This window comes from Chrysochloris asiatica, unplaced genomic scaffold, assembly GCF_000296735.1.
Source record: "Chrysochloris asiatica unplaced genomic scaffold, ChrAsi1.0 scaffold00034, whole genome shotgun sequence".
In the NCBI taxonomy this organism is placed as follows: domain Eukaryota; kingdom Metazoa; phylum Chordata; class Mammalia; order Afrosoricida; family Chrysochloridae; genus Chrysochloris; species Chrysochloris asiatica.
Genome location: NW_006408552.1, coordinates 18,288,090 through 18,308,279, shown reverse-complemented (window position 1 = coordinate 18,308,279; position 20,190 = coordinate 18,288,090). Strand labels below are relative to the sequence as shown.

At 46.3% G+C, this 20,190-nt stretch overlaps 1 protein-coding gene across 1 annotated transcript in view; it reads right to left on the bottom strand.

The window, feature by feature from the left end:
* MAD1L1 (MAD1 mitotic arrest deficient-like 1 (yeast)) overlaps window positions 1–20,190 on the bottom strand; it is a 361,165-nt gene that overhangs the window by 254,568 nt on the left and 86,407 nt on the right. The window lies entirely within an intron of this gene.

The following is a 20,190-nucleotide window of genomic DNA, read 5'->3' as shown; positions in this document are numbered from 1 at the left end:
TACATGTGTCAGAGTAGAACTGTGTCCCACGGGGTTTTCAGTGGATGGTTTTTCTTAAGTAGATTCCACTCATGGTGCCCCTACATGTGTCAGAGGAGAACTGTACTCCATGGGGTTTTCAATAGCTGATTGTTCAGAAAATCTCCAGGCCTTTCTTCCGAGGTACTGCTGAGTGAGTTCAAGCCGCTAATCTTAGGGTTATCAACTGAGTGTAAACAGTTTGTGCCTCCCAATCTCTGCCAATGAATCAAATCTGACTCATAGGGATCCTTCAGGACAAAACAGAATTTGTTTTTTAGGGCTTCCGAGACTCTAAATCTTTATGGGAGCAGACAGTCACATCTTTCACCCACAGAACAGCTGTTGGGTTTGAACTGCCAGCCTTGCTTAACCTACTGCACCACCAGGCTCCATGTTTGTGTCACCAGAGACTAAAACCCATAAGAGAAGCAACATGACTGAGAGAGAAAGGTGAGGGGTACAGCGGAGCTGGTACCTAAGGGTTTTAACAGACATTGGAAACAAACCCCCACCAGCTGAAAACTGACCATGGCCGATGGCAAGTCACACGAAGGAATGGCTCTACCAATGCAGAGCTATGGCTACAGTTCAGCAGTCACCAAACAAACTCTGACACTTGAAAAAGGAAGTGAGTGCTAGCAGGGCTGGGAAGCAGGTGCAGGGCAGGGTGAGGCAGGGCTCCCTTAAAACCCAGTTTGTCCCACACAACTGTTGTCTTGACTCAGAGACCCATGGGACAGAGCAGAAGTGCCCCATAGGGTTTCCTAGGCTGTCATCTTTACAGGAGCTGATCACCAGGTCTTTCCACCAAGGAACAGCTGGATGGGTTTCAACCACCAACCTTTCAGCTAGTAGCCAAGCACTTAACTGTTGCACCTCCAGGGCTCCTTAACACATCTGTTGTTGTTGCTGCTGAGTACCATTAAGTCAGTTTCAACTCATAGCAGCCTTGTATAGAATTCCCAAGGAGAAGCTTAATAGGCTTGGATCACTGACCTTGTGGTTAGTAGTCCAGTACTTATCCTACAGTGCCACACCAGGACTCCGACACATCTATTAGAATAGCAAAAATCAAAAACATTGACAAGCCCACACACTGATGAGGATGTGGAGCATCGCTGGTAGCAACGCCATGCAGATGGACGCCCTTTTTGAAACTCAATTTGTCAGTTTCTTATAAAGTTAGACAGACACTGAGAAAGTTTTACAAGCACACACTTATTGTTGTTGTTATTCAATGGATTCCAACTCACAGTGACCCTGTATAGGGTTTTTGAGGCTTTTTAAAATCTTTGTGGGAACAGAAATCCTCATATTTCTTCCGTGGAGCAGCTGGTGAAGTCAAACTGTGGATCTTGTGGTTCACAGTCCATAGAGTCTTATAAAAGTAATGTGCACTTAAGCATGTGACCCAGTAATCCCACTCCCAGGTTATCTACCCAAGAATAACATTCTGTTCACACAAAACCTACAAACTTTTATAGCAGTTTTATTCCAAGATTTTGACCAGGTTCTTCCTGGTTCAGTCATGGTCAACAAAGCAAACCAAGAACAGACCCAAATGTTTTAAATGTAAGTGAACTGGAATGATAACTAGACTTGGGGGGAGGGGGCGGTGGGGGGGGGAATTACAGGTCAAATCCTTGCTAGAAACTTAATCTGCCTTGTAGAAAACAAGGGCAGTGTGTAAATTCCACAGCCACCAAATCTCTGCAATAACAGAGTTGGAAACAACGTTGCAACATTGCTGAAAGATGGCAGCCACACACTACTTTGACTGTGTGTTACTCTCCACAGTCCAACAATAATGCAATCTCCTACATCAGGTTCCTGAAAGGTTCTATATGTGTCTTCTAAGTCTCCCATTTCAGGGTTTCAACCATAAGTTTTCCTATTTCAGATTACCCTAATTTCAAATTTTGGGTCTGCTCCGGTTTTGCTTTGTCAGCAATGACTAAACTGGTTAGAACCAGTGTGAAGTCCTACTTTATTCAATTTCGCTAAAAATGGAAACAACCCAGATGCCCTTCACCTGGTGAATAATAAAGCAAATCTCTCAACAAACCAAAACAGTGAGCTATTGATTCAAGTGACAGTGGCGATGGGTCTGGAATGCACTTGGCTGAGCAAAAGAAGCCAGATGCTAAAGACATTTTGTGTGATTCTGTTTGTACGACATTCTGAAGAAGGAGAAACCACGGGACAGAAAACAATCCCACGGTTTCCAGGCAGGGAGGAGGGCTAACCACGAAGGGGGTTTGGGGGTGGAAAACTGCTCTTTGTGCTGACCATGGCTCCATGCATCTGTTAAAACACAGAACTGTGTGCCACAAAGAGGAAATATTTTAAAACTCAGCCAGAACAAGGAGGGAGCCCCAAAGCAAACTACAAACTATAAGTGTGGAACCTAGCTGCATTCCAAATAAAGGGCAACACTGAAGAGGGTGGCAACCGAGATCTGAGCCTAAGTCATGTGGAAACAGTAATATGACAGGAGCCTGCAAAACTAAAGACATTCATTTCTCACACATATACACACTCTGTACATATATACTACTCAGTGATTGCTAAGTACTGTGGAGAGAGTTCCAATTCATAGCAGTCCTATATAGTGTTTCCGAGGAGTGGCTGGTAAATTTGAACCACCAATCTTGTGGCTCAGTGCTTATCCTTACAGCACTACACTAGGACTCTGCACATATATACTAAGATTAAACAAATCAGTAAACAGAATGATGTAATGAGCCAGGTCTCTTAATGTCAAACAAAAACATTACAAGGAAGGAAAGCGAAGATGAGAATGATCCCAGAAGTGCTGGATGGGAAACGAGCATCAGGATGAACTCACTCGTGGCTTTTAATATACATACAGATGCCCCATACACATGTAAAACTGGACAATGGGTGAGAAAGACTTAAGAAGAGAATGGATGTTCTTGAATCATGGTGTTGGTGAAGAATACTGAATATACCATGAACTGCGAGAAGAACAAACAAATGTGTCTTGAAAGAAATACAGTCAGAAAATTTCTTAGATGTGAGGATGGTGAGACGTCATCTCATGTAGTTTGGATTTGTCCCTGGAGAAGGGCATCCTGCTTTGAAAAGTGGAGGGTCAGTGGAAAAGAAGACGACATCCCAATGAGGTGGATGCAGTGGAAACAACAAAAAGTTCAAACATAACAACAAATGTGAGGATGGTGCAAGACTGGGCAGTGTTTTGTTCTGGTGTGCACAGTGTTACTATGAGTTGGAACAACCTCAATAACACCTAACAACAGCACATGGATAGATACAGATAAACACGTGTGTATGCATGGGTTTGCGCACAGACATATGCTCCCAATCTCTGTCCACTGAGAAGGTTTAGAAGTGGTGACACACCAGCATCAAGGGGAGCACCGGGTACCCAGATCTTGGTATCTAAATACCACTCTCCAGGGAAAGAAAACTGGGCTCTTTGAAGAAGTGGTAAATTTCAAGAATGGAGCAAGGAAAAAACAAGAAAGTCAGGGAATGCTCAAAATAAGATGGGACAAACCAAATGGGTAAAAGATCCAATGCAAAATAGTTCCCAGTGGCCAAAACCAAACCCATAGTGGCCCTGTACAGGGTTTCAGAGACTCAATTTTTATAGGACCAGACAGTCCCATCTGTCTCCTGCGAGCAGCTGGTGGGTTTGAACTACTAGCCTTGGGTTGACAGACAAATGTTTATTCTACAGCTCAACCAGGCCTCCAGCTGACAGAGTTTGAGCAAGTCAAATAAATATAATCTTGGGCTATCACCCAGAAAATAAACACCCACAGCTTCTATTGGTGGAAATAATGGAGCACATAAAAAATGGGGAGACAACACAACTCTACCTTATCAAATAAGTAACTGTAGAAGCAATGAAGTAAAAAAAAAAAAAAAAATCACCATCTGAATAGTCATAATTGGTGTGGACAAGATCTACCCAGGAAAACTCAAAATGAGTGGGTGAAAGTTTGAGAGAAAACTGAGTATGTGCCAAGTTCAAAGCATCTTCCCCAAGACAATATATTGATTGACTGCTCAGGAAACAATAATAAAGTAACTGGAGAAACTCCACAGGTGCCATCTTGAACAGGAAGTCCAAGTGAACATCACCATTTGTGATCATATTGATATTATGGATCCCATCATCAAGTAAACCAGGACATTACTTACATGGTTTACTTGCTAAAAAGGTGCAACCCCAATCTAATGACAAGAAAACACCAGACAGGTCCCAATTGAGGGCAATGGCTGAGACAAACAAGATGGTGGATCGGGTGGAAGTGCGGTGACGAGCTCTGCTGGCAACAACACAGAATACAGGACCAATAAGGCTCAGGGGATGGTCCCAGAACTCTGAACCACATATAAAGGAGTATTTAGAAGGTTGGAAGACTTATAGCTGGGGGAGTTTGTGGCAAAAGCAAGAAATCCATTGCTTTCTGGTTCGGGACACTCAGCTGCTCCAGGAGCCGCCATCTTGTGTGAGGCCAAGCGGGGGAAGGATCAGAGCAGCCACGGACGCCTGACAGAGCCGCGGAGATAGAGGTGTGGACATTCTTTTTTTTTTTGGTATCTGTTCGTTGGTCCCTTGCTATCTGTGTACCTCCATTCTGGTGACTACAGGGGTGCTTGAGCTAGTGGACACCCCAGCTCCACCCTCGCAGGATTCTACTATGTATGTGCACAGATCGCCTCAAAATTTAAAGAGATAGTTTCCACTTAAAACCAAATGACCGACAGATACTCAGCCCAAGAGCAAGCCCTGAACTTTTCCTGTTTGCTTTTTGTTCTGTTTTTTAACACAGGAAAGAGAAGGAGAGGGCTGTAGGGAGGGAAAGAGAGTTTAAAAGCAAAACAGGCCGAAGGTTGGATTGGAGCCTGAGGTGTAGCATAACAACAAACACTAGCATCTTGGAATCTCTCGGGCAGCTTTGAAGGCAGTAAGCTGAAGAGAGGACATTAAAGTCATACTCATATTAGGCTACAGATTTTTTTTTTCCTTCTTTTTCTTCTTTCCCTCCTCTCCCTTTTCTGTGATTAAAGACTGCAGTATAAGTCTTGTTTTTCTTGTTGCTGTTTTTTAGTCTTTTTTTTTTTTCTCTCATTTTTTTTTTCCCCAAAGGTGTTGTTTTGCTATTATATGCTATCCCTTCTGCCTTTGGAGGACTCTGTGTCTCCCTATATTATGCAAGAAGAGTCAGCAACTGCTGCCATACAGCCAACATACAATCACACTCTATAAAACATCGAAACCCAGGCAAGAACCAATACCAACTGCCATATACCAGGGAAACAGACAACACCTGTGAAAGTTACTCTGAGTTAAACAATAAGAAGAGTGAAAAGGGAAGCCCACATCCCGATCACATCTTCCTGGAAGCAATCAGAAAGCATACAAAATACCAAAACACATACTCAATTAAGTATTAAGGCCACAGATACCAAAACACATACTCAATTAAGTATTAAGGCCACAGATATCATTAAACATGTCCAAGAAGCAAAAGCAGATGACCATATCAGCACATGTCCAGAAACAAGATAAAATACCTGAGACAAACGACCTAGAAGTAGACCTGGACTCCATTCTGGAAGGAGAGCAGGCCTTGGAAATGCCTGAGAAGGAATTCAGAAAAATGATCATAAAATGTTTCAAAACACTTTACAATGGAGTTGAGAAAAATAAGGAAGGAGTCAGGAAAGTGCTACAGGAACAATCAAATAAGATAGATAACAGCATTGGAAACAATTCAAAACCTATAGAAAGAGGTCCAAATGACCAATAACAAAATATCAGAAATAGAGAACACTCTGAAAGGGCAGAGGAGTAGAATAGATGAGATGGAAGGCAGAACCAGTGAGCTGGAAGACAAATCTCTCAATACCAATAAGATAGAAGAACAAACACAAAAAAGGATAAAAAATTCTGAAGACGGTCTAAGATTCAAGCTGGAAAACATGAAGAGGAATAACTTAAGAATTATTGGCATCCCAGAACAAGAAGAATCACACAAGTCCACAGAGGAAATAGTTGAAGAACTGGAAGAAAATTTCTCCAATTGAGGGCAATGGACACATCCCATGAAAGAAAAAAATGGTTATATTGGACTTGAAGAAAATGAAAAACTTCTGCTCCATTCTTTGTAAAGAATGCAGAGACAAATCACAGACCAGGAGAAAATATCTGCAAAACACACATCAGATAAGGAATTCATATTCAAAATATACAAAGAACCCTAAAAGCTCAACAGTAAGAAAACAAAGAATTCCATTCAAAAATGTGCTAAAGATCTGAACTGAAAGACATGCAAAAAGCAAGTAATCATATGAAAAGATGCTCAACACACCACGTCATTAGAGAACTGAAAATTAAAACAACCATGAGGTACCATAATACCCCGAATGGAATGGCTAAAACCCACACAGCACTGACATCACCAAATGCTGATAAGGATGTGGAACCACAGGAACTCTCATTCATGGCTGCTGGAAATGAAAACTGTGACAGCCACTTTGGGAAATAGGCAGTTTCTTACAAAGCTAACCAAAGACTTGTTACACAGTCCAGCAAACAGGCTCCCTGGTATTTATAAACCTATATGTGTTGAAAATGTATGTCCATGCAAAAACCTGCACAGAATTGTTCACAGTTGCTGTTTTCATAACTGACAAGTCTTGGAAACAACCAAGACGTCCTTCATTAGGTGTCCTTCAAACTGGTGTACCTATACAACGCATTATTAAAAAGAAATGAGCTATCAAGCCAGGCAAGGCAGGGAGGAACCGTAAATGCATACTGATCAAAGAAGTCAGTCTGAAGAGGTGACATGCTGTATGATTCCAATTCTTTGACACTGTGAAAAAGGGAAGCCAACAGAGGCAGTAAACAGTGGACAGGTTGTCAGGGGCAAGCAGGGCAGAAGGGGATGAGTAGGTGGCACCCAGGGCATTTGCAGGGCACTAACGCTATTCTGCCTGCTGCCTGATGGTCGGTCCACATCAGGGCTGAGGAAGCTGTGAACCACCTGTCCCAGGTCTAACATTGGTGGATACCTATCTCGTCAAAAGTGCAGGATGCACAGATCTGATGGTGTCTTTCTGAAAAGTGCTGGTTGTGATAACAGAACGCACGTCCTCATGTTTGCCATAGTTATCAGTTCTGGGTATTGCTGTTTGAGGACTGCATCGTGAAGACAAGCACTGGTTGGACTGGGCTATTTTGTCAATAAAGTTTTATTGAAAGACAGCCACGCATCCTCAATGCACATAATTGTTGATGGCCCCTTCTGTGCTACAAGCAGGAGTCATTGAGTGAGTGTGGCTGGGGCTCTGCTGAGTTCTCAGGAAGGTTCCATTTTACAAGTGTGGCACTGTGGGTTAATATGCTGGTCTGCAAAGTTAGTTTGAACCACAATGTTGGCGGTTGAAGCTCACCAGTTGCTCCTCGGAAACCCTATTCAGGGTCACTATGGGTCAGAACCGACTCAACAGCATTTAACAAAACAAGCAATGCCAAGATTCTCCCTCAAGGAGGGTAGGGGGACTGTGGCTCCGTTCAAGAGCCTTTCTAAAAAAAAATCTGTTTCTAGAATTGTGACCAAATCCACTGCCTTCAAGTAGATTCCAACTCATAGCAAGTCTATGTGTCAGAGTAGCAATGCACTTGCAGGGTTTTCAAGGCCAAAGCAGCCTCCAAAGGTGCCTCTGTGTGGACTCGAACCTCTTAACTTTCAGTTAGCAATTGAGAAACTGCCATCCAGCGACTGATAGCCTGCATGCCTATCCCTCTGCCTCCAAATCAAAGCAAAACTCCAAACCCCTTGCTGTGCAGTCAATCAGGAGTCGTGGCATCTCTGTGTGTTACAGAGTGGAACTGCTCTATACAGAAGCAAGTTGCCAGGCTTTACTTCCAAAGCACCATCAGGTGGGTGCAAACGGCTGGTCTGGAGTTGGGCCATGAAGAAAACTCAGAAGCATGACAGCAGATTGCAGAATGGCACTGAGAAAGCCTCAGCTAGAATTCCACAAGTCTTACACGGCATCACGTGGGCCTCTTTCTTAGATCACCAGTCTGCTCAGCTCCTCCAGCCTAAAAATCAGAGTGCTATTCAGGGACCCAGGGCCCCCCGCAGTGCTTGTGCACTCAGTAAGGGGCAAGCCCCGAGGCACAAGTTCATTTCCTCCCAGGCCTGTGCCTCCTCCCTCCACAATCAGGGTAAGTACAGCTCCTGTGGGCCCGTCTCCTAGCACTTCACAGCTGGTGGCTAGCAGCGAGTTTTCAGCAGTGCATGATCCTGCTATGTGCTATATATCTCTCTCCTCTGCCCCCTCACAGGGCTCTACCTGAGGACCCTGTGCAGCCCTGAAATGGGACCTACCTCCCCTTGGATGAGCCACCTGCACAACCAGCCTTTAGAAACACATTCATGAACTTCTCCGGGCCAGTCGGTTGGGCAGGGGCTCATGTGACTGGCTGCATGCCAGGCTACCACTCCTGCACTAAGGCTTAATGGACTTTGACATTTCTCCAGCAAACCCTGCTTCCCTTCCCTCTCACCACCCACTGGAAAAATCGAAGCAAAGTGGTCTGAGAAGGGCCAGAGACAGTACCCTCCAGGGTGCTCAGTGGAGCCCCTATTACACACAATCTCTGTCCCCATCCTTTCTGAGCAAGGCCTTCCTCCCAGCTACACAGAGTTTACACAGAAACTGGACAGAGCAGCCAGATGGCACCACAGGGGCCTATGAGCGTCCCTGATCCCCTGGGCAGGGAACTGTAGCCCAGATGCATGCTCTCACAGACCCCTCATCAGCTTTGATTTTGGGTGTACAGCACACTTAGGTCAGTGGAATCCCAGTCCTTGGTTCCATCTAAGCTGCACACACCTCAAAACCTCAGGAGTCACACAAGGAGAGCCTGCTTGCCACTACAGTGGCACCCAAGGTCACCTCTCCCACATCTGACACAGGGCAAGGTAAAGACAGTGACCACCAGGCGCAGAAAGCCGGGGAAAGAAGGCTTGGGGACACCCTGTGGAGCTGAGTGAACAGAGAGCACCACCCATCCTGGGCATGGTCAGGGGTCACCCAGATATTAGTGAACACAGGGTACCTCCAGTCCTGGAGGGAGATGTGTAGAAGGGGCATGCCCCATCACAGGAACAAGCCTCACCTTCCAGCTCGGAGCCACAGTGATACATGTGTCCCACTAACAGACTGGCTCCCGCTGTCCCCCATGAAAAGCAGGCTGGGCACAGCTCTAAGGATAAACACCATGATAGATGGACATGTGGGCAGTGCTGAGAGCCTGGTGGACTTAGGGAAGGCACGGGGTGGCACGAGGGCCCTGTGCTTCCTCCACACCACAGTTCCAGCAGGAAACTCACTGTTGTGGCTGTTGTTAAGTGGCGTCAAGTCGGTACCGACTCATAACAACCCTTGGTAGGCTTTCCTAAGAGCAGCTTTCAGGTTTAAACAGCCAACCTGACAGTTAGCAGGCCCTGTGCTTATGGTGTTAGGTGCCATCGAGTAGGTACCGACTGACAGCGATCCTATGCACAGCAGAACGAAACACCGCCCAGTCCTGCACAAACCTCACAATCAGTGCAACGTTTGAGCCCATCGCTGCTGTCACCGTGCCAATCCATCTCATTGGGGGTCTTCCTCTTTTTCTCCGACCCTCCACTTTACCAAACATGACATCCTTCTCCAGGGATTGGTCCTTTCTGATAATATGTCCAAAGCATGAGAGACAAGTCTGGCCATCCTAGCTTCCAAGAAACACTCTGGCTGTACTTCTTCCAACACAGACCAGTTTGTTCTTTTGGCAGTTCATGGTACTTTTAATATTCTACTCCAACACCATAGCTCAAATTCATCAATTCATCTGTGGTCTTCCCTATTCACTGTCCAACTTGCGCATGCATATGCTGTTATTGAAAATAACATGGTTTGGGTCAGGCGCACTTTAGTCCTAAAATTCACATATTTGCTCTTCAACTCTTTAAAGAGCTCTTGTGCAGCAGATTTAACTAATGTAATATGTTGTTTAATTTCTTGACTGCTGCTTTCGTGAGTGTTGATGAGTGATCTGAGCAAAATGATGTCTTTGACAACTTCAATCTGCTCTCCATTTATATCGCTGTTGCTCATTGATCTCATGTGAGGAATTCTATTTTCCTTACATTGAGGTGCAGCCCTTACTGAAGACTGTGGTCTTTGACCTTCATCAGTAAATATTTCAAGTCCTCTTCATTTTCAGCAAGCAAGGTTGATCATCTGCATATCGCATGTTGTTAATAAGTCTTCCTCCAATCCTGATGCTATGTTTTTCTTCATATAATCTGGTTTCTCGGATTATTTGCTCAGCATACAGACTCAGTAAGTATGATGAAAGAATATAACCCTGGCACACTCCTTTCCTAATTTAAAATATGTTCGAACAACTGTCTCTTGGTCCATGTACAGATTCCTCATGAGCACAGTTAAGTGTTCAGGAATGCTCCTTCGCAGGATGTTGTCCATAGCTTGTTATGAGCCATACAAATAAAATACCTTTGCATAGTCAATAAAGCACAGGTAATAATCTTTCTGGTATTTTCTGCATTCAGCCAAGATCCATCTGATGTCAGCAATGATATTCCTCATTCCATGTCCTCTTCTGAACACGGCTTGAACTTCTGAAGGTTCTCTGTCAATGTATGATTACAGCTGTTTTTGTATTATCTTTAGTAAACTTTTACTTGCATGTGGTATTAATGATATTGTCTGATGATTTCCACATTCCGTTGGGTCACCTTTCTTTAGAATATGCACAAGTATGAATCTCTTCTGGTCAGCTGGCCAGGTAGTTGTCTTCCAAATTTCTTGGTATCGATGAATGAGTGCCTCTAGTGCTGTACAGGGTCACTATGGGTCGGAACCGACTCGAAGGCACTTAACAACAACAACAACAACAAGTGCTGTATCAGTTTGTTGAAAGATTTCAATTCGTATTCCATCAATTCCCGGTGCCTTGTTCTTGTCAATGTCTTCAATGAACCTTGGACTTATTTCTTCAGTATCATTCACTCTTGATTATATGCTATCTCTTGAAATGGTTGAACATCAACCATTTCTTTTTGGTACAGTGACTTTGTGTACTCCTTCCACCTTATTTTGATGCTTTCTGAATCATTCAATATTTTGCCCAGAGAATGTTTCAAGTCAAGGCTTGAATTTCTTCTTTGGTTCCCTCAGCTTGAGAAACGTTGAGCAAGTTCTTTCCTTTTGGTTTTCTAGCTCCAGGTCTTTGCACATTTAGTATAATATTTGACTTTATTTTCTCAGGCTGACCTTTGAAATTTTCTGGTCAGCTCTTGTACCTCCTCACTTCTTCCATTGGCTTTAGCAACTCTATGCTGGAGATCAAGTTTCAGAGTCTCTTCTCACATCCATTTTGATCTTTTCTTCCTTCCTTCCTTCCTTCCTTCCTTCCTTCCTTCCTTCCTCCCTCCCTCCCTCCTTCCTTCCTTCCTTCCCTTCTTAATGACCTTTTACTTTCTTCCTGTAAGATGTTCTTGATCCCACAATTCTTCTGGTCTTCAGTCTTTAGTGTCTAATGCATCAAATCTATTCTTTAGATGATCTCTAAATTCAGGAGGGGTATGTAAAAGGTCATATTTTAGCTCTTGAGGACTTGTTTTCATTTTCTTCAGCTTCAGCTGAACTTGGTCTATTGCACAGTCTGCCCCGACCTTGTTTTGGTTGATGATACAGAACGTTTTCCCATCTCTTTCCACAGATGTAGTCAATTTTAATTATTTGTACTCTATTTGGCACTTCACAACAACAACTCCATTTGGTGAGGTCCATGTATATAATCATTAATTATGTTGTTTTATAAAGGTATTTGCAATGAAGAAGTCTGGTCTTGTAAAATTCTTTCATGTGATCTCCAACATCATTACTATCACCAAGGTTTTATTTTCCAACAACTAATGTTTTCTCTTTGCTTCCAACCTTTGCTTCCCAATCATCAGTAATTATCAATACATCTTGATTGCATGTTTGATCGATTTCAGACTGAAGAAGTTGGTAAAATTCTATTTCATCATCATTGGCTCTAGCGGTTGGTGCGTAAATTTGAGTAATAGTGGTATTAACTGGTCTTCCTTGTAGATGAATGGATATTATTGTATCACAGATAGCGTTGCACTTCAAGACAGATCTTGCTGTGTTCTTTCTGATGATGAATGCAACGCCTTTCCTCTTCAACTTATCATTTCCGGAATAGCAAACCATGTGATTGTTAGATTCAAAATGGCCAATGCCAGTCCATTTCAACTCACTAATGCCTAGGATATTGATGTATTTCCATTTCATTTTTGACAATTTCCAATTTTCCTAGATTTATACTTTGTTCTGATTATTAATAGATGATTACAGCTGTTTTGCCTCATTTTGAGTTGTGCCCCATCAGCAAAAGAAGGTCCCAAAGGCTTTACTTCATTTGTGTCATCACAGTCAGCTCTACTTTGAGGAGGCAGCTCTTCTCCAGTCATTAAGTGCCTTCCAACCTGAGAGGCTCATTTTCCCACACTGTATCTAACAATATTCTGGTGCTCCTTCATCATGTTTCAATATTCAGAAGGTTTTCAGTGACTAGCTATTCATAAGTAGTCCATCTCTCCTTCTTTCTAGTCTGTCTTTGTCTGGAAGTGCAGCTGAAACCTGTCCACTATGATTGACCCTGTTGGTATTTAAAATACTGGTGCATAGTTTCCAGAATCACAGCAACACTTAAGCCACCACAGTATGACAAACTGATAGACAAGTGGTGGCCTGTGCTTATAGCTACCCATTTATCTTCCTGTCTCTAGGAGCCCTGTGGGAGGACCTATGATGATTCTGTTCCCCATGAGGAGGGGCTGGGACATCCAAGAGCTGATGCCCACAGGGTCAACATACCACCAGAGCCTCGCAGCAACCAAGGCCACCGGTGGGGAGGCCACTACCATGAAGGGGGAGGACATCACTTGATGTCATTTTAAACCATGGCTATTCCTGGTAAGGTGCTATGGAATCAGCATTGGACTATGAATCACCAGGTTGGCAGTTTAAATCTACCAAATGCTCCTTGGAAACTCTATACAGGGTCACTATAAGTCAGAATTGACTCAATGGCACTTAAAAACAACTACAAATTCTCTCTCATCATCCCCAGGGGACTGTGAACTCCAGAGGTCCTGACTGTTAGTCCACCTCCCTGGCCCTGGGTCCAGCAGCAAGCCCTGTCTTCGGGCAGGCAATATGCTCATTTGCTCTTGCTTACAGTGACTAGAATTGAACTTTTGTCCCTCACAGCCAGGAGGCTGCCACTGGGCCCCTGGTGGCCCTGGGGTGACATGAGGGACCAGCGCATGGTTCCATCTGTTTCCTGTTGGTTCTAAGGCAACACAGGACTGAAGGAGCCCTCTAGGACACCAGCAGGGAAGAGCCTCTGCCTCCAGGAGAGGGGTGGCCACCCTCAATAAGTGACGTCATTCAGAGGCGGGCACTGAGACAATGAACACTAGACAATTAAGCCCATTTCAGAGCGAGCCTGGCGGCAGGGCCCAGTTGATAGGCTCACTGCAGCCATGTGTCCCTGCAGGTGAGGAATTGATCAGAAATGCCTCTAATCTGCTCCCACAGAGCTCCAGATCAAAGCTGTTTACTATGCCAGCCAGAAATAAAGAAATAAGGCTGCCAATTAGTCAGCACCCTTTGCCTTGCAGATGTAGCTTTGAGTTCTTCAGAAGTCAAAGGCCTGACCCCAAGGTGGAGAAGCCAGGGCACCACGAGCAAGGAAAGCTCAACCCTGGGTCTAAGACCTGGAGACCTGGGGGGACTCTGGGCTGAAAGCACAGATATGCCCCCCAGGAGTCAAAACACAGGTCCCCCACAACCTTCACATCTAAGGAGCATTCTGGCTGTACTTCTTCCAAGACAGACTTGTTTATTTTTCTGCCAGTCCATGGTATGTTCAATGTTCATCGCCACCACCATCATTCAAACGCATCGATTTTTCTTAGGTCTTTCTTATTCATTGTCCAGTATTCATGGGCATAGAAGGCAAATGAAAATACCATGACTTGAGTCAGGCGCGCCTTAGTTCTCAAAGTGACATCTTGCTCTTGAAGGTTTTAAAGAGATCTTTTGCAGTAGATTTATTCAATGTCATTTGACTTCTTGACTTTCCATGGGTGTTGACAGTCAATCCAAGTAAAATGAAATCCTTCACTACTTCAATATTATTTCTGTTTATCACGATGCTGTCTATTGGTATGGATGTGAGTATTTTGATTTTCATTGTACTGAGATGTAATCCATATGGAAGAATGTAGTCTTCATCAGTAAGTGTCACAAGTCCTCTTTGCTTTCAGAAAGCAAAGTTGTATCGTCTGCATATCACAGGTTATTCATCTTCCTCTAATCTTGATGCCATGTTCTCCTTCACATAGTCCAGCTTCTTGGATTACTTGCTCAGCATACAGATTGAATAAGTATGGTGAAAGGATACAACTCTGGTACACACCTTTCCTAATTTTAAACTATTGAGTATACCCTTGTTCTGTTCTAATGTCTGCTTCTTGGTCTATTTACAGGCTCCTCAAGAGCACAACTAAGTGTTCTGGAATGCTCATTCTTTGCAATGTCATCCATAGTTTGTTATGATTCACATGCCTTTGTGTAGTCAATAAAACACAGGTAAACATCTTTCTAAGGAACCCTGGTAGCGTAGTGGGTTATGAGCTGGGCTGCTAATCACAAGGTCAGTAGTTCGAATCTAATAGCTGCTCCACAGGAAAAAGATGAGGCTTTCAGCTCCCACAAATATTTACAGCTTCAGAACCCCAAAACAGAATCCCTATGAGTCGGAACTGACTCAGTGGCATACAACCACCACCACCATCATACATCTTTCTGGTGTTCTCAGCTTTCAACCTAGATCCACATGACATCAGTAATGATAAAAATTAGTAAACAATGTCTGCCACAAGTGCTATACTCTTTACAGAACTATCTGTATGTAATCAAATTAGCAACAGCAACTCAAAAGATTATACTGGAAACTTGGGTAACAGTATGTAGATGTGACTGGGGGAGGAACAATTTGGAAAAGTAGGGTGAGAATGGTTCACAGCCTGAAGAATGTCATCGGCGTCACTACCTGGTACCTGTAAAAGCTGCTGGTTGGTGTATTTTCCACTGCATATTGGTTTATGCTCACCAGCCGCTCCTCAGAAACCCTATACAAGGCCACTATGGGTCAGAACCAACTCAACAGCACTTACCAACAACCACACAAAATAAAATTAAAGTATTTTTTTAAAAAATTTTAAAGGCTGGATGGACACCTCGAGGATGGCAACCGATGGGCAGCTTCCAATGTCATCACGTGAATACACCTGCATTCCTAATACCCTCAAAGGTGAGCAGTGATGTATACAAGTCAACACAGGTGCCCAATCACAAGTGTCAGGTTCCTGGAGTAGAATCCCAGCCCAGCCCACCACCTGCAGGGCCCTCCTTGTCATTTTGTGCTGGCCTGACATAGGGGCACCTGATCACCACTAGAGGACAAGCAGAATGTGTCTGGGCTCTTCCAGGTTTTGCTCAACATCCCCCAGCACAACTCTATTGGGAAAGCTTGCCCTGAGGAGGCCCCTGAAGACGTCAGAGGCCCCACTGCTTGAGACATATGTAATCTGTCATCGTCGCACCTCAGTCACTTGGCAAGCTCCTTGCTGCCCACTTGGACTGTGGGTTCATTAGAAAGCCTAGACCTCAAAATAAATAGCTCTATCTTTATGCTGCTGGGCAAAGCAGCTGATAGATGGTGCTACTGTGCCTCTAATTGGGCCTTTCAAACACACTGAGTTAACACGAAGGGTCTGTAATAAAGCAGTCTATCTGAGTGATGGTCCCGAGCTGGAAAGGTACATCGAGGACCCCGCGGGGCAGGGGAATATGAGTGTGGTGAACACAGCTGACCCTTCTGTGTGGACAACAGCTTCTTGTTTCCTAATCTGGTGGCCACAGGCCTGGGTCACATGCTCCTGTTAATCCCTTTAGTGCTGTCCCAAGCAGAATACACAGCCCCCGTTCTCCAAGTGTCTGCAGTGTGTGGGGTGACTACACGTGTGGACAGCAGGCAGAACCATTACAAAGGCTAGCAGGGACTACAGGAGCGTGGGGGACAGCACATCTATGTTGGGACCTCATGGCACACAGGGCTAGGACAAGGCAGGTCATGTGGTTATATGTTAAGGGTCTGGGGTTTCCTCCTAAGATCAAGGAAGAAACAACAGAGATGGAGACAGGGATGACAAAAAACCAATGAACCTCTCAGAAAGGCCCCCACTGGCTACAAGGGACAGCATGGAGGCAGGCACCGAACGAGGGGGGCGCTGAGCAGGGGGGCGCAGAGTGATGGGGGCGCTGAGGGAGGAGAGTGCTGAGCGAGGGGAGCACTCAGTGAGGAGGGTGCTTAACGAAGAGGACACTAAATGAGGAGGATTTTCAGCAAGGCAAGCAGGCAGTAAGGAGATGCAGCTCACTACTTGAGGGAATGCCATGGACAAGTCACACCCAGAGACCAGAACCTCAAACCTGGAGGAAACAGGATACCAAGGACTCCAAAGGTCCAGGTCTGGTGGGGAGAGGGTAGCTGCCCCATTTGCCAAGAGAAGAACATTGGAAGGAGGTCTGAGTGTGGGGGAAAGTGTCCCTGCACCTGTTCATGGAGGTTCAAGGCCCTCAGGATCTCTGCCTGTGTCTACGACGCTCACAAAACTGGGGACGTCTGGAGAGGAAGCTGGTCACTCATCCCCTGACAGAACTTAGGAGTTACTGAAGTCAGACCCCTTGCTGTCGATCCATTTGGGTTCCATGATGCCACACAATCGTTCGTCTGCAGGTCTGCAAACATACCATGCATCCTCAGATCCCAGACTCTCACTTGTGTGCTCTGAGCAGCTACATCTGCAGCTAACTTCCAGAGTCAGGAAACTGCGTAAACTAAATGGGGCTAGCCACAAAGTCAGCTCTCAAGGCCCAAGGCACTGATTGCCATTTGCCACAAAACAGATTAGAGCCGGGGCTGGGAAAGCTAGGCCAATCTCAAGGACATCAACAACTCAACTCCCATAACTGGAGAACACGTTGGGAACAGAATCACAGAAGACAAAGTTACAAAGGCCATTTCCGGAGACCGACCACAGGGAGAGCTCTGCTGCCCACTCTCTCCTGGGGTCACCACATCAGGAGGCCCCACATGCAGACACCAGTCATGCGGTGCTTGGTAGAGGGGCCACACTGACACAATAAAGCACTGTAGGATAAGCACTGAACTGCTAACCACAAGGTTGGTGGCTCAGACCCACCAACCATTCCTTGGAAACCCAACACAGCACCACCATATGTAATAACAACTTGGGCAGAGAGAGTAAGGCCTGCCTGCAGCCATGTCCCCCCAGGGCTCCAGGTGCAGGCGACTGTGGGCCAGGACACCCTGTTTCCTCACATCATTGCTGAGCTGCAAACCAGGGACCTTTCCTAGCAGGCAGAACAGGTTCCAGCATGGCACCTGCAGCATATGGGGCTGGGCGGCCGAGGAAGGGATCACTGTTGCCTCGAGCCCTGTGTAACCACATGGGGTGTGTCCCCCATTGGGACAGGATGGTCCACTGAGGTCATTCTGTTTTCACTCCCAGCCACACCCCTGAATGGAGACTGGATTGATGAGCAAGCAGTGTTCTGACCTCCCTCCTGGCCCAACACCGGGGAGATGGGGTTCGACAACTGAAAAGAGCAGAGGCAGGAGCAGCAGCAGCTGTGTGACAGGTTGGCAGGAGCTGGGCACTCACTTCACCACCAAGCAGGACGACAGGGCCTCGCGCCAGACAGTGTTGACGGGTCCAGTGGAGACAAGCAACCACGAGAGGCAGAGGAGGAGAGAGCAGGTGAGATGCCCAAGAGTCCCCATCATAGGTTAGGCCGGTTTCTGGGTGGGCCTCTGAGTTTGCTCCACCAGGTGTGAAGGAAGAAAGGTTGGTCCCCAAGGACGCGAGCTTAGGGAGCTGAAGGCAGCTCCTCGGGCTCTCTGTTTCCCTCTACCCATCTGTCCATGCCTCTGTGTCCCTGCATACTGAACCCACCACCTCCCAAGAGCAACACCTGCTCCTCAAAGTCAGACACAAAGCCCCAAGCACCCCTTCATGGGGAGACCACACTGCAGCAGCCCTTGCCCCAGGCCCTTCTGGGCACGTAGGGAAGACAAGCAAGACAGATGCAAAACTGGGCTGCACTCCACCGTCAGCCAGGGACTGGAAAACAAGCATCATCATTTCTGAGTACACAGATGAGACAACTTTGCTGCTGAGCCCCCGGCCTGTGGCAGGTGTATCTGTGGCATATCTGTGAACGGGGGGCCCAGAGCTTTCATCCAGGAAGAGAATGCCTCCCCCACAATGAGAGCCCCTCAGAGCCCTACTTTGCTTCTATGGAGCAAAGTGGTAGGGCAGAGAGAGGGAGCTGTAGAGTAGGCTCTCTTCACCACGAGAAGCCCAGGGTCTCACACCAGCAGCTGTTCCACCAGACACCAAAAGTCCTCTCTCACCCCACCATGATGAAGTCTTCTTTAAAGTCCCAGCATTACCCCCCACTGCACAAGCCTTCCCATGCCAGGGCCCCACAGCCCTGTCCTTGGCCCCCTGCTCTCCCAAGCACCAGGCAGGGAGCAGGGGCCTAGACTGCACACCTAACATCTTCTCCCTGGGACTTTCCAAAATGTGGAGGTGGGTCTTCTCTCTCCTACTGAACACTGTAGAAAGGAGATCACAAGTCAAGGAGTGGCATTCCAGAATGTTCCTAGGGTATTCTGGATGCTTCCCAAGGGAAGGGACCAAGAAGGCTCACTCTAACCTCCCCACTTTTGCCTTCCCCTGATTTCCTGAGCTTTCTATGAGAGGCCACAGTGAAAATGTGCTAAACCTGAGAACCACTTAGGTTTACGGAAGAAAACATGGAGAGCAGAGAGCTGAGTGGGTCCTAACCACCTAGACAAGCAGTGGCTCAGGTTGCTAATTGGAAAGAATTCAAATCCATTTAAAATTCAGAGTGCCGTTTCTCCTTCCCTGCTGAGCCCAGTCTCCAGGGAGTCCAGACACAGCATGGAGACTGAGGGCTCTAATTCTCTGAGCTGTTCCCCATAAACATGTTCATGAAACAGGTTCTGGATCCATACCACAGCCTACACTGGGCCCCCAGTGTGATGTGAAGGATCCCACAGGCCAGTGGCTCAGACACCAGCCCCTCCCACCAGCTCCAGGAGCTAGGAAGCCTAACACACAATGTGTCTGCTACCCTGGCCATGCACCATGGCCATCCAACAGAGCTGCCCCACCAAACACACTGGTCACAAAATGGGCCACCTGCACATAAATCAACCAGTCCCTACACAGGCCTGGAGCCACACAGGGAAAGCACTGCAATGTCTGGGGCCAGGAGGGTGGCTGTTGCAGGAAGAAGTGACAGATGGGCACTAGTGTGGTCAGCAGGTGCTTGGGACAGAGCACTTTCATTTCTCCATGCCCAAGAAGGGGACAGACTCGTGACAAGGGATGATCCCCTCTGCTCTCAGGATAGCCATGAGTGACCCTGTACTGCAAGAGGCAGAGAGCTTGGACCCATGGCCCCATACCCTCAGGGCATCCCCACAAAACCTCTCCTCCACCAGTATACCCATGAGGTCTCAGCACTGGGGAAGCACAGACAGGGGCAGGGCCACATGGTCCAGCCCTGTTCTGTTCTAAGTGATTCAAGGGAGTCCCAGGCAGCGCCCATGGTGAACACTTGAGGAACAAACCAAAGGCCAATGAACGCCTAGCAGGCAGACAGGCCTGGAGAGGTTCCGGGCAAGTCCCAGCCATGAAAACCCTGGGGTGTAGTTCTGCTCTGTCACACGTGTTCCTGTAAGCTGGTATTGAGCCGACAGCAGCGGGCTCTGATATGCTACTTTTCTCCCATTCAGAGTCCCTGATGGTATGAAACAGTGAATGTGTGTGGCTGTGAACATGTGTGGCTGGAGGTTTGGCAGTCCTCCAAAAACAGGCCTGGAGACCT